General features: G+C 34.0%; 1 protein-coding gene across 10 annotated transcripts in view; it reads right to left on the bottom strand.

Annotated features, from left to right (window-relative positions):
* The window catches only part of SLC4A7 (solute carrier family 4 member 7), a 108,147-nt gene that overhangs the window by 69,755 nt on the left and 24,393 nt on the right, over positions 1–13,999 (bottom strand). The window lies entirely within an intron of this gene.

A 13,999-nucleotide genomic window follows, 5' to 3' on the forward strand; every position in this document is an offset into this window, starting at 1 on the left:
CAATTTAATACAGAAAACGCAGAGAAGTCAAATGACTTGCTAAGGCTCCATATCTACAGGAGAGGGAAACAGACTATGAATTTTCATATAATGGACTAAGATGAACGACAACAGTATGTGGTTCATCAAACTGCCTCACAATGATCAGACACCAAGAGTAATGAGGAAAGGCTTAAGTAGGAAACACAAAAATATACACGTAGACACACACAAAAAAAACCCCAAAAGCACAAGAAAGTATAATTAGTAACAACCGTCCATTAGGCATGTAATACTCTAAAATCTTTAGCTCTCCTCCAGTGATTTCATGCATAGGTAAAAGACACGTAGTCTCCTGGAAGACGATTATCCCAAGAGGTAGCACACTATGTATTCTAAAAGGGATTAACTGCTCCCATTCTAACCTTTCATTATTAGCAGGAACACTTGCTAAGATAAGAAGCAAAACAATACATTTTTCTCTTACCCCTAACCAAAAAAACCCTTTATCTTTGCAGATATACTTACACGTTTAGATGTACTAACAACACTATTAGCCAACACTCAACAACAGCTTAAGTTGAACATCTAAACATCTACCACATGAACACTCCCAATATGTGCAAAAAGTCATACGCCAAAAGTCCACCAGCACATCCTCTCATAGCCCACCCAGCTTGCTCCCATGTAATCATGTCTGTGAAGCTCTAAGTAAGTCACTCAACTTAAAGCCAAGTAAGAATATTATTTTACTGTGACTGAGTAGGTTTCCAGTAAGAATGTTCTCACATGTAACTGGTAGAACAAACTAAAGTTCAAATTTTAAGAGTATAAGAAACTTAAATAAATACTAGCACTGTAAAGAAGGGGGGGGGAGTACCTGCATTTCTCCCTTGTCTTAAAAACTTTTCGTAGCTTTTCAACAACTGTGAAACATGAATTAAAAAGGCAATCTGTTATAAATGCAAACATTAAGTAGGCCACACAAATTAGTCACCTTGACATATTACTAGTAATTCAACAAAGTCTGCAGGTTGCATATGACCCTATATTGAAAATCCCTTAGAACAAAGTCATTGATGTTTCAAGGGGACAATTCATTCCTGAGACAAATATATTGTATTTTAAATCCTATTATTTTAGGATAATGTCTCAAGCCATATTTCAAAAGACAGAATATGTTTGTATACTATATTAAGTACATTTGTGTTCTTTAAAGTATATACAAAAATGTATTACATAGTAATAAATACTTGGAAGGCTAACCTTCAAACTAACATTGTCTCACAGTGATGATCAGGAAAGCAATAACAGAGACAATCATATACTGTTTAATTTTTTTTGTTACAACAAATACATTTAATTTTAGTGATTTAAAAAGAGTACAAATTTCAATCTGTTAATATGTCAGTTATTTTTATATTTGCACCTAGAAAAAAACTTCATTTTTTAACTCCAAGAATATAGTGGAAAACTAAAAATCATAACAGCAAAGAGCAACTCCTGACATCAAAATGTTTTCATTCTTAACATCAGACAAGTGAGTGACGTAAGGCAATGCCTATAAAGCCTTCCTAAAATGAAATAATGCCAAGGCACCGAGAAAATTCAAATACATGGAATAATAAAAAATCACCCAAAGTATGTCAATATAAGACTGACTCACGCTAATCTTAAGAAAATTAGGGGGCCTGGTGGCTCAGTCAGTTAAGCGTCTGCCTTGGGCTCAGGTCATGATCCCGGAGCCCGGGATATGTCCCACATCCGCCTCCCTGCTCGGCGGGGAGTCTGCGTCTCCCTCTACCCTTCACCTGCTTGTACTCTCTCACTTGCTAGCTCTTTCTCTCTCTGAAATAAATAAATAATCTTAAAAAAAAAAAAAAGAAAGAAAGAAAGAACATTATTTGCCATGGTTTCAAATTTCTATTCCATTTCTATTTATAAAATAAGGTTACTAATCAGATTATGTGTTCCATAACAACAAAGATAATAAAGAATTAGCCATATAAGATCATAAAGAAAGTTTAAATTCCCTGTGTATGAAATGACACATGTACAAGGTTATTTATTGCAGCTTATAACCGGAAAAGACTGGACACAATCCAAGAGTCTCCTAATAGAGGAATGGCTATGCCAATGGAATACCATGCTACTGGGCAGTGAAAGGGGGAGGTATTTTTCATGCTAGTACACAGAGTGTCTAAGACCTATAATAAAATGAAATACACACAAGGTAGAGAACCATACATAAAGTCTGCTACTTTCTGTCTTAGAAAATCCCAGAATAGGAGCATTTGAATTTGCATAATGAAACACTGGAAGACATACTGGTTACCTCCAGCACTAGATGTAGACCTCTGAATTTATTATTATTATTCATATTCTGTGATTTATTTTTAGCCATGTGAATACAGAGGAAGACTTAGGTATGCAATCTCCTGAAAGTCACTTACCTATCTATCTTGGTTCTCATCTACAAAGTATAATGCCCACCTGAAAGCATGGTGGAAGAGATACTACATGAAAATGCCAAGCACAAGTACATAACCCACAGAAAACGTTCCTTCCCATTTTTTACTAAGTTAAATGAGAAAACTATTCCGTGTTTCTAGGGGGAAAAAAATGCTTTCTATTAGATTAGAGAAGCCTTACAAAGACAGAAACAAACACCTATTAGTTTCCTAACTAAAAGTGAACTGAGGATTTAAAATATAACCTAAAACAGTATCATGGCTGTACAGAAGAATTATTCACAGGAAATGCATACATAAGTATCTAGGAGAAAATGCCAAGATGCGGCAAGAAACCTTCATAAGGACATAAAACTATTACTAAAAGAGACTTTTTAGTATCAAAAATTCAGAGACACCTAAAGAGCTTATTAAAATTCACCTCCCTTCGTTCTATGCTAGACATGCTCATTCAGTAGGTTAAGGTGTTAATATTATGTTAAATAACCTCCTTATGTGATTCGGATGCACACGACAGTCCGAACACCATGTCCCTGCATTATGATTAGGACTGAAGTACTACACATTTGAATTGCTCTTCAATACAGACTGCTTCATGCCCTTAATCATTTTACGAGGCCTGCCTGGGCCTACTGTCAGCTTCATTTACATTGTTTTAATCCTTCAGAAAATGAAAAGTATATTCCAGTTCACAAGCAAATACTGTAAATTATACACTTTCACTGTAATACAAAGAAACCTAAATCTATAAATAGTGTTCCAAAAGTTTATTTGTATGCCAAAATATTTCCTCAAAACGTGTAGGGCAATTTACCAAAATACATAAAAATAACAATGTTGTCCCCACCAAAATACAAATTTCCTCCAAGCAATTCCAATTCCTAACCCTATTCCCATCTATCACTAAGAGTTGAACTTAATTAGGAAACTGTAAATTTATGGGCAAAAAGCTTAAGAGTAAGGTAAATAATCTTTTCTAATCCAGTTAAAGAGAGATAATGACTACTATTTCATAAAATAAAAAGCCGAAGAATGATATTCATAGTTTCTAAAGAACTCACTTGGCATTTCTGATTCAGTCCTCTAAAATATGCAGAAAAGACATAAAAGGTACATGGGAAATTACTGCAAATTTAAAAATGCAAATTTCAAACTTAGGCAATCATGCAATTCCCACAGGAAAAAAAAAATTAAAATCTTGAGAAAAATGCTTTGTCCCCAGAGGAGATAGATTTAGACACTGGAACAAAAAGCCTTCAGAAATGTACCTCAAATACCACTGTTAAAGACAATGAATTCTAAGAAAAAGTTTCAAAAGAAAAAAGTGAAGAAAACAAAGAATATGAAAGAAAACTAAAAGAGGTCTGAGGCATAAAAACTGGCAAGTAATGGCCTCCAATAAGAAAGAGGATTGCTAGTGAGAAATTTTATTGTCACATGCTTTATTATAAGACACAAGTACTATGGACACATGGAAAGCCTCATCAGGGTTCTACTTGAAATTATAAGTCACAAATATTTATTTTATTATTTTTATGGGGTGATGCATTCATTCCAAGTTCCAAATCAGTACACACACACCAAAAAAACATATGAATCACTTACTTTACGGTTATCAAATAGTATATGGTTACTGAAATAAGCATAATAAAATCTATTTCCAAAACAGGCTTTTTAAAAAACTATCGCAACTTTATTAGTAATTAAAATATATAGAAAGGCACAAGCATTCTGCACTAAAGGGAAAACACACACACACAAAGATCCAATCAATGTTTTTCGGCAAAATAAGGTCCAGTAAGTGTTCTGTCAAGATTCCCCATCTCCAGTCAGCATGAGGTTATCATTACCTGGGTATTTTTAGGGTTAGCTGCAGTTTTCTAGTGAAAACCAACAGGAAACAGCCAGAAAATCCCTTAACAATATGGTCAGTTTGCCTCTTCTTCCCCTGGATAATACCCTTCTTCCCCGTAAATCCAATAGATCATGAAAGAATTTTCATTCCCTTAAAGGCTAGGAATTAAGGAACTCATCCACTCATTCAACAAATATTTACTGAGTACATACTATGTGCCAAGCATTATTCCAAGTACCGGGGATACATCAGTGAATGAAAACCTATCGTAATACAATAAAACTTCCAGCTTAACAGTTAACTTACAGCTGAGTGGCCCCCCATGATAAAAAAAAAAAAAAAAGTCTGGAGGTAAATGAACTCTCTTTTGCATTCCTGATCTCAATGAATGAGACCTCACAGACTCGTAGGTATCAACAGGCTTTACTTTTTCAGTTCAATGTTCAGATTTTATATATACATCACACACACACACACACAAAGCTTAAGTGATGTAAGATCACACTGTGACCTGGTGAAGAGTCCCAGTTATGCGGGTTCTTTACCCATCAGACAACAGACCAAGGTCACTATAATATATGCTAAGAACACACAGTACTTTTTCTTTACAGCATCTGTTAAAACCTACAATTACGTATTTATGTAACTTCTTTAATGTTCTTTACATACTTATGTAACTACTTCTTCAACTTCTTTCTACTATCTTCCAGCAGAACAGTAAGTCCAAGAAGAGGGGAATCATGTCTGTTGTGCTCACCAGTATATCTTAAGCATCAAGCAGGGTTCTTAGTAATAAGCTCTCTAATACTGGAATGTTGAGTATGTTTCAAAGGACAAGACTACTCAGCTAAAAATTTACAATGGATTCACTTAAAGACTCCTTATGAACACAATTAAAGCTCAAACATACAAAGATACTCAATATTTTGAAATGTAATAAATCAGTTTATAAACAAAAAGCCCATCATCAACATATGATAAAAGCAAAATTCAATTCACAAGCAGGAATTCCCAAGAAAATCAAACTATTTGAAACAGACTTTATAACTATGTAACACATTTTACTAATTCATTTTTCCACCTGAAAAAGCAAAATCTGTGATGTGTATTTTCTTGGCCAAATGACCAAAAATCAAACTAACATGTCAAAGGCATTATATTAAGGAAAAAAGGAATGTTAAAAGATTATTTAACAATAAAATTCATAAATTTAGTCTTATATTCTTTTTTGGACACTTGACATTTACAAAATCTGTTATAAAACAGCATGAGACGATCCCCTATCACAAATCAATTTCTTCATTACATAAGACATATGGCCACAGCCCAAAAGTAACACCTCCAAAATAAGTTATGATTATAACCACAAAGAGTTATCAAATATTTCAGTTTCTATTCAAAACATACTTAACCACTAAAGACAAAGTGATTTCTTTCCTAGCAGCTTGGCCAAACAGAATTCTTAAAAGCCTCACTCAAGTAATATTAACTGATCAAAAAAACTAATTTTATAGAATAATAAAGATGCTACAAACATTGCTAACTTTACACAAGGATTTACTCTTTCCAGCATATGACTTCCACAGCCAAGGACACAGAGGATGATACTATTCTAAGCCAGTGCTAATAAGCCTGACATTTCTTCAAGCTTCACTAGTAAACTGAAAAAGTCAAATCTGTTTGTAAATAAAACACAAGATCACAACCAGTTACATACAGGTAACTTCTTCTCCAGACGAAATCTTTCCATGGTAATATACAAATGCCTTGTCTTTGACAATGTAATGCAGTTAAGTCCCTTGAAGATTCCAGGGACAGTGTGTACACATCTGATTTAGGTCACTGTGCTTTGCACAGATGAACTCTCCTAAGTTGCTTTTATGGTACAGCCAATCACGGTCTTCCAAGTTACCTAATCTTCCAAGCTAATAACTACAACTTAAACAGGGTCACAGCAAAAGAGACTGGGAGCATAATACACACATTTAGTAGTAACAGAAAATACCAAAAGAGAAATGTAGCAACCAGTTTTCAACTGAAACTTTTGGTAACAGTTGTTCAAAAGAGAGCATACTCTACGAATATATGGGGATGGCTACCTGAGTGAGTGAGTGAGAGTAGGCCGACTGATCTTAGAGAATAGTGAGAGTAGACAGATCTTAGAGAATAAACTGTCAACAACATTGTTGGTTATATCTAGCCCTTTCACTTAATTTCAGGAAGACCCAAAGATGTTTTCATCTGAAGAAAGTTTTGACTTTTTATCATGACTCTAATATTTATATCAACTTATCACAACTATATTAATAATAAGATTAATAAATCACATTATGGTTTACAATTATTTCAACCAAATGTATTCATATAGATAACAGCTAAAAGAGAAAAAAGAAAATTAGAAGCACTCCTCCAACTTTCAGACTCAAGATCTCTTTATACTCTTTAAAAATTACGGAAGACTTCAAAGGGCCTTTGTTTATACAAGTTTAACATCTTTATTTACTATTTTGGAAGTTAAAGTGAGAAAACTTTAAAACATTTAAATTCAATTTAAAATAATATCAATACATGTTAACATAAATCATTTTAATGAAAAATAATCCTTTTCAAAAATAAAAAATTTAGTGAGAAAAAAGGCTTTTACATTTTTGCACATCTCTAACACCTGACTTAACAGAAGACAATAGATTCTCGTATCTACTTCTCTAATCAAGGATATGATTTGGTTGAATTATATAAAAAATTCCAGACTCACGTAATACTCTGTTGGAAAAGGGAAGAGTGTTTTAATACTCGCTTCAGGTAACTGTGGATATTCCTCTTTGATATTTCACTAAATTCAAAAAATTGTCATTTTTAAAAATTTTTATTTTTATTTTTTTAAGTAAGCTCTACACCCAAGGTAGAGATCAGGACCCTGAAAATCAAGAGTCGCATGCTCTAGCCAGCCTGCATCCCAAAAAGCAGTCATTTCTTAAAGGTTAGTTTGCAAGGTAGAATCCAAAACCATTTCAAACGAATGTTTTTGTACAGGTATATTGAAATCCATTGGTCTACCATGCACTTTGAATGGCTCTCTCACCCACTTGTAGAATATGTGTTCACTGGGTACTAGAACTTTTCCAAACTTCACATTTCATTATACGATATAAAAAAATGCATTTGTTAATATCATCAATAATCTCATCAGAGAAGTTCAAGTACTGAGAAACAGACAAGGTCAGGCCGGCAAATACAAGTTTTCCAAATTTCTTGTTTTATCATGAAAGCTAGATTTATTATCATTGGTAACAAATACTACCAGTTATTTTTCTTGAAGTCGTAGGTTCACTTCATTTCCATCTTAGGAAGTATCTGCCAAATGTCAAGTCTGAATAACCACAGTTTAGTCTGCAGTTACTTTCAAGTAAAAAAGCAGCTAGCTTCAGCTCATAATTCAAGCAATCACATCAGTGCTTTTACTCCAGACAATTACTGGTACTTCAGTATGTAACGGAAGTATTTTCATGCGTACTTCCTATTCTGTCACTCAGAATATAAAAGCAATGTGCACTCAAAAGACTCAGATGTACTAAAACCGTTTTTACTTCTTCATCAAGGACATTCTTAAGGGAAAATTTGTTTTGTTTTTTAAACCAAGAATGCCCACCCATGCTGTTTTGGTGCCTCTGCCTTATTTTGAGCTAAGGGACCAGCAGTTTTACTCATTGCTTCTGCACCCTCAGTACAAATTCCGCAACAGTGGAAAAGGCAAAAAATGTCTTAGCACCATTATAAAAATAGTTTTGACCTTACAGATCCCCTGATCTCAGGGACTGGCACAGGTCCATGGACAGCACCCTTAGAACTACTTTAAAGGCTATATGTTGAAAATACAGAGTTAAAAAGTTGTGGGTGAGGGGTGCCTGCTGTCTCAGTCAGTGGAAGCATGCGACTCTTGATCTCGGGGTTGTGAGTGTAAGCCCCACATTGGGCACAGAGCTTACTAAACTAACCAACTAACTAACCATATATTGCTGTGGGTGGATTATATTCTTTTTAGTTTCTCTATGATACTGTTTGTTCAACAAACATTTTAAAAGAATGAAGACTAAAAATTATCATTCTATTATTCTGGGTATCTAGAAAATAAAAATACTGAGCACCAATTATGTGCAAAACTATGCTAAACATGATGATATATATAGCATTATTATATAGTACATTTAACCTTCAGACATTTCATTTAATCCTCTCAACTCTAACTAAAGCTCAGAGAAGTTAAATTACTTCTCCAAAGTCACAGATCTAGTAAGCAGTAGGTTTAGCATTCAAACCTAGTCTTTCTCAGTCCATGCTTTTTCCTCTACTCCAATGGTGATAAAGAAATTTAAGGGAAAAAAATGTCCAACTATAGATGATTAAAACAAAATTCTAACTGAACATGAATGAATAAAATGTCTACCAAATTCATATAAAATGAAATCTTAATTTAGGGTGCCTGGGTGGCTCAGCTGGTTATCTGCCTTTGGCTCAGGTCATGATCTCAGGGTCCTGGGCTCCCTGCTCATCAGGGAGTCTGCTTCTCCCTCTCTCTCTGCCCCTCCTGGGACTCGTGCATGTGCACTCTCTCTCAAATAAAGTAAAATCTTTTCTAAAAAATAAATAAAAAATAATTATAATCTAAATTAAACTAAAAATATTCTCTTTGGATAGATATATTTGCTCCGTGGAACCATCAAATCCTTTATTTTAACAACACAAATAAATGTGTTTTTTTATAGAAATATCTATTTCCCAAAAATGAAGTCTTACTACCAGCTAATCCTGTAAAATTCACTGATAACAGATGCTAGATAAATAACAAAGAAATTTAAAACCGAAATAATATATCAAAACAGAAAAAAACACTTTAATTTTCCACTGCTTTATATGAGACTGTAGATACCAGCCAAAGACATGCCATAGCCTTCAAACTAAAGCTTCCAGTTTATTAAACTTTTCTAAGAATTAGAAACCCCAATGACATCAACAGTTCCCCCAAAGCATGTAACTAATCATATTTTTAAACTATTCAACATTTCTATGATTTATAATTGGCAAATAAACATAAATTTTAAAAAAGGGAATAGAAAAGATTTATGTTAGTCAATAGTTTTAAAAATTACCAATATATCACACCCAGAATGAAAAGTGTCTGCAAACAAGCAGGTTCAACAGCAATTCCTACAATAACCTCTTGAAATTTACCTCCTGTAGAAAATCTTGGCCCTCCCCACTATATCTAAGAGCTTAACATCCTGGTCAGCCATAGGTCTCAAGCACTGGATTATAAAACCCTGAGCACAGGGATTTAGGTAGAGAAGGAGGGAAAGGGGGGTGGGGGCAGGAGAGAGAAAAGGAAGGTTAAGAGGCCCCAGGGAGAAAAGAAAGAATTAGGTACATACAAATTTTTAATTTCCTTAATTGCAAAACAAAATTAACTCTTCATCAAAATACAAAAAATGCATTTTTCCAACATGTTTCCTGTTGTGACAGTATCCTGGGCACTTCTGAAACCAATATTCAAATTAAACTTTAAATATCAAGTTTACCGATTAAATAGAAAGAAAGGTAAAGTAAGTTTTATTCTACCACTCTCTTGATAAAATAAAAAGATATTAACATATAAGCTCCAGAATTTTAACTGGCTATTTCTTTAAAGATTTTTTCAGCAATCCTTATTTTTAAGGTGAGCTATTGAGGTATGATCGACATGTAGAGAGTTGTATGTGTTACATGTATGTAACACATACAACTCAATGAGTTTGGAGATACATACCCATAAAACCATCACCACCATCAACGCCCAGACATATCTGTCACCTCCCGAAGTTCCCTCCCACCCCCCTTATTATTGAGTGTGTGTGTGTGTGTGTGTGGTAAGAATACTGGACTTAATCTGTCAAACAACTTTGTATATAATACAGTATTGTTAGCTGTAGGCACTATGCTGTGTAACACATCTCCAGAATTACCTTGTGTAACTGAAACTTTGTACCCTTTGACCATCACCCCCTCCACTTCCTCCTACCTGCAGCCCCTGGCAACCACCTGTTCCACTCTCTGCTTCTATGAGTCTGATATAAGTGAGATCATACTGTACTTGTTATTCTATATCTGGCTTATTTCACATAGCCATACATTTACATGAACCAAAAGAGTCTTGTTTATTCCCTTGTTCTCTCTGCCCCATTTTCAACCTTTTCTCTATTTCTGTAATGCAAATGGAAGTATATATTCCAAAAATGTAGCCACATTACAACTCACTGCTTTGTTCCAATTAAAAAATATATCCTAAAGATTTTTCAGTATCACTACACGGCAACTTCATATGGAACTAAATTATTAAATAAACCTGTACATGGTAGAAGAAATCATAACTTACACAAGGCTGCTCAAATAAGCACTCCTACCATATTATATCCACTCACCAGACAGAACTACTTTCTGTTTTTGTCTTATAACTGTTCTTGATAGCTAGAGTTATCATCATAACTTTAAATAATGTATCATTTTAGGCAGTATCTGCTTATTTTACAAAAAGAAAAATAAGGATTTTCCATACACACTACCCCCTGACACACACACACACACACCCCTTTTTCACTTCAGTCTCCCTTCCATATCTCAGTTTTTAATTAGATTTTTATTTTTATATCAAGACTGATAACACATTCTGTTCCATATTTATAATGAAGCCTTCTAAGTAAGCTGTGCCCTCTGGTTAACTCTAAAATTTTAAAATCCATGTTAAAAAAGCATTTGGAGTACTAAGATTACTTAAACACTACTATCTAGTTCAGAATCAAGATTTATGATTGGAACATTAGAAAATGTCACTAAACCGCTACTGCTCAAGAAATTCTCTCAAATATTATAGTCAAATAGATGTCCTTCAATGTAACTTAAGTATAATGAAACACAAAGAACCTGCCCAAAAATGATAAATTACTGACTAGATACCAAAAGTAAACATATTAAAATGCAAAATACTGAAGATTTCAGTCTTTGCACAAGTCATAAGATTCTACTAAGATAATCTATTCCCAATAAAATCATAAAAAAAGGGAGGATGGGGGACACTTTACCTAACAAACACTCCAATATACTATAAAACTACAATAAGCAAAAAAGTATGGTACCAACACAGAAAAAATAATTAAATATTTTGTAAGACAAAACAGAGTCAAGAAACTGAAAGTAATTCATTTATTAAATGAAAAGACTTCTTTGGTTTTCCAGTTTGATGAAACAAAGTTGTCTACATCAAACCACAAGTAAAAATAAATTCTAGGTGGATTCAAGATACTTAGAAGGGTAATATCTAAAATTTAAAATAGTATTTTATATTATTGGAGTGGGGATATAGTCTTAGCCAAGATGAGAAATCTAGAAGCCATAAAAAAAAGACTGATACAAATTTATGTTACTCTATTAAAAACACACATTTCTCTAAAGCAAAGATCATAAAGAGACAAGGTAGGACATAAGGAAACACATGCAGAATGACAGACATGGCATTAAATTATCTCTAATACAAGAAACTTCTTGAATTAAAAAGGAACTAAAAGGAATAGAAAAATGGATAAAAAATATGAACCAAGTAATTCCCTTAAGAGAAAATACAAATGACCAATAATCACATAAAATGGACACTCTCACGAGAGGTTCAGCAAATTTTACTCATCAGATTAGCAAAAAGAAAAAAATTTAACATCTAAACTGATAAAAGAAGGGAGACACAGACTCATAATTCCCAGTGGGAATATAAATTTCTCTAAAATTTTTTGGAGCATAAGCTAGCAAGAATCCATTTTTTTAATCCTTAAAAATATTCTTTGTGCAGCAGTATCACTCCTGAGTATCCACTCCACGGAAAATAAAAGCACCAAAATATAAAGATAAGGTCAAGCATGCTTACCATTCAAACTGGCAAAAACAAAAAACAACCTGAAAGTAAATAAAAGGGAAGAGCTAATTACCATTACATATTAATAAGACACAAAGAATGAGGCAGAACCTGGAGGTTCCACTCAATAGATAACAGTTAATATATTAAGAAAAGAGCAAACTGTAGAATTATCATGTTTAATATGATCACATTTTTATGTTTTACATAGGATAAAACATTTATGAGTAAATATTTCTACGAACATAAAAGTATAGGAGGATGATATATTGGTCGGTCTGTTTCAACAAAGATCACACTTCTCTGAAGATGTTAAGTATCTATTAATTCAACATACCGTATAAGATTTAATATCAAAGATAATCATTAAAAAGTCACTAGAAGTGAAAAATTAGCATTCTAGTCAATTTTTAAAAACTGTGATCAATTCCAAGGCGCCTGGGTAGCTCAGTCCGTTAAGTGTCTGAATCATGGTTTCAGCTCAGGTCATGATCTCCCGGTTGTAGGATCCCCACATCAGGCTTTGTGCTCAATGCGGAGTCTCCTTGAGACTCCGGCTCCCACTCACCCTCTCATTCTCTCTCTCCCCCTCTCTCAATCTCTCTCAAAAAAATATTTTTTTTTAAAAACTGTGATCAATTCACGTTTTGATAGATACAACTTTGATAACAAAGCAAGTAACATTTCGAAAGTGCATTTCACGAGGTCAGAAGATGGTTCAAAATTTTCAACACATTCCCATTTTTATAAAATAAATTTATAGTTAAGAGTCTGTTTCTTGGTTTGCCCCCCTCTCTTTTTTTTTCCCCTTTGCTTATTTGTGACGGCTACCAGAGGGGAAGTGGGTGTGGGGCGGGTGAAACAGACAATGGAGGATTAATGAGCACAGTTGATGTGATGAGCTCCGGGTGTAGTATGGAAGTGGTAAATCACTATATTGTACACCTGAAATGAATATTGCACTGTATATTAACTGGGATTTAAGTAAAAACTTAAAAATAAAAACTAAAATGAATTTGTAGGCACGGTGTAAAGAAACTAACATTTTCTCAGCATCATGGTGGGAAAATTAGATAATCACATAAACTGCATTTTCTTTTTTTAAAATTTTTCTTATAAACTGATTTTATTTAAATTCAGGAAAAAAATAATATTAAAACAAAATTCTAATTATGACTTTCAACCAGCCCAGAGGAAAAAAATCTAGAAATTTAAGTTTGGTGGAGAACTGCACAAGAGTCAAAATGATTTTATTTTATTTTATTTTTTTAAGATTTTATTTATTTATTCGACAGAGATAGAGACAGCCAGCGAGAGAGGGAACACAAAGCAGGGGGAGTGGGAGAGGAAGAAGCAGGCTCATAGTGGAAGAGCCTGATGGGGCTCGATCCCACAACGCCAGGATCATGCCCTGAGCCGAAGGCAGACGCTTAACCGCTGTGCCACCCAGGCGCCCAAAGAAAATCAGCATCAATATAATAAATTTATGGGGATATTATTTTACTTTGGTTTCCACAGAAAAATTTGAAGAGCCAACAAAAGAAGAAAAATCCCCTGCAGAACAAAAAAACAGGTCTCATGTTTCGGGGAGATGCACTGCCAGTCCACACCTTTCACCACTGCTAAATATCACTGCTGAATTCACATGGCTTAATTTGGGCAACCTATTCAGTTTTCACCAAGTATGAATCTTTATCAATGTATAATATCGCCATCTGGTGGCGATCATTAGACATGCGGGATGTCTAAGGATAATGGAGAGAA

The sequence above is a fragment of the Ailuropoda melanoleuca genome, chromosome 6, assembly GCF_002007445.2.
Source record: "Ailuropoda melanoleuca isolate Jingjing chromosome 6, ASM200744v2, whole genome shotgun sequence".
NCBI classification, from domain to species: domain Eukaryota; kingdom Metazoa; phylum Chordata; class Mammalia; order Carnivora; family Ursidae; genus Ailuropoda; species Ailuropoda melanoleuca.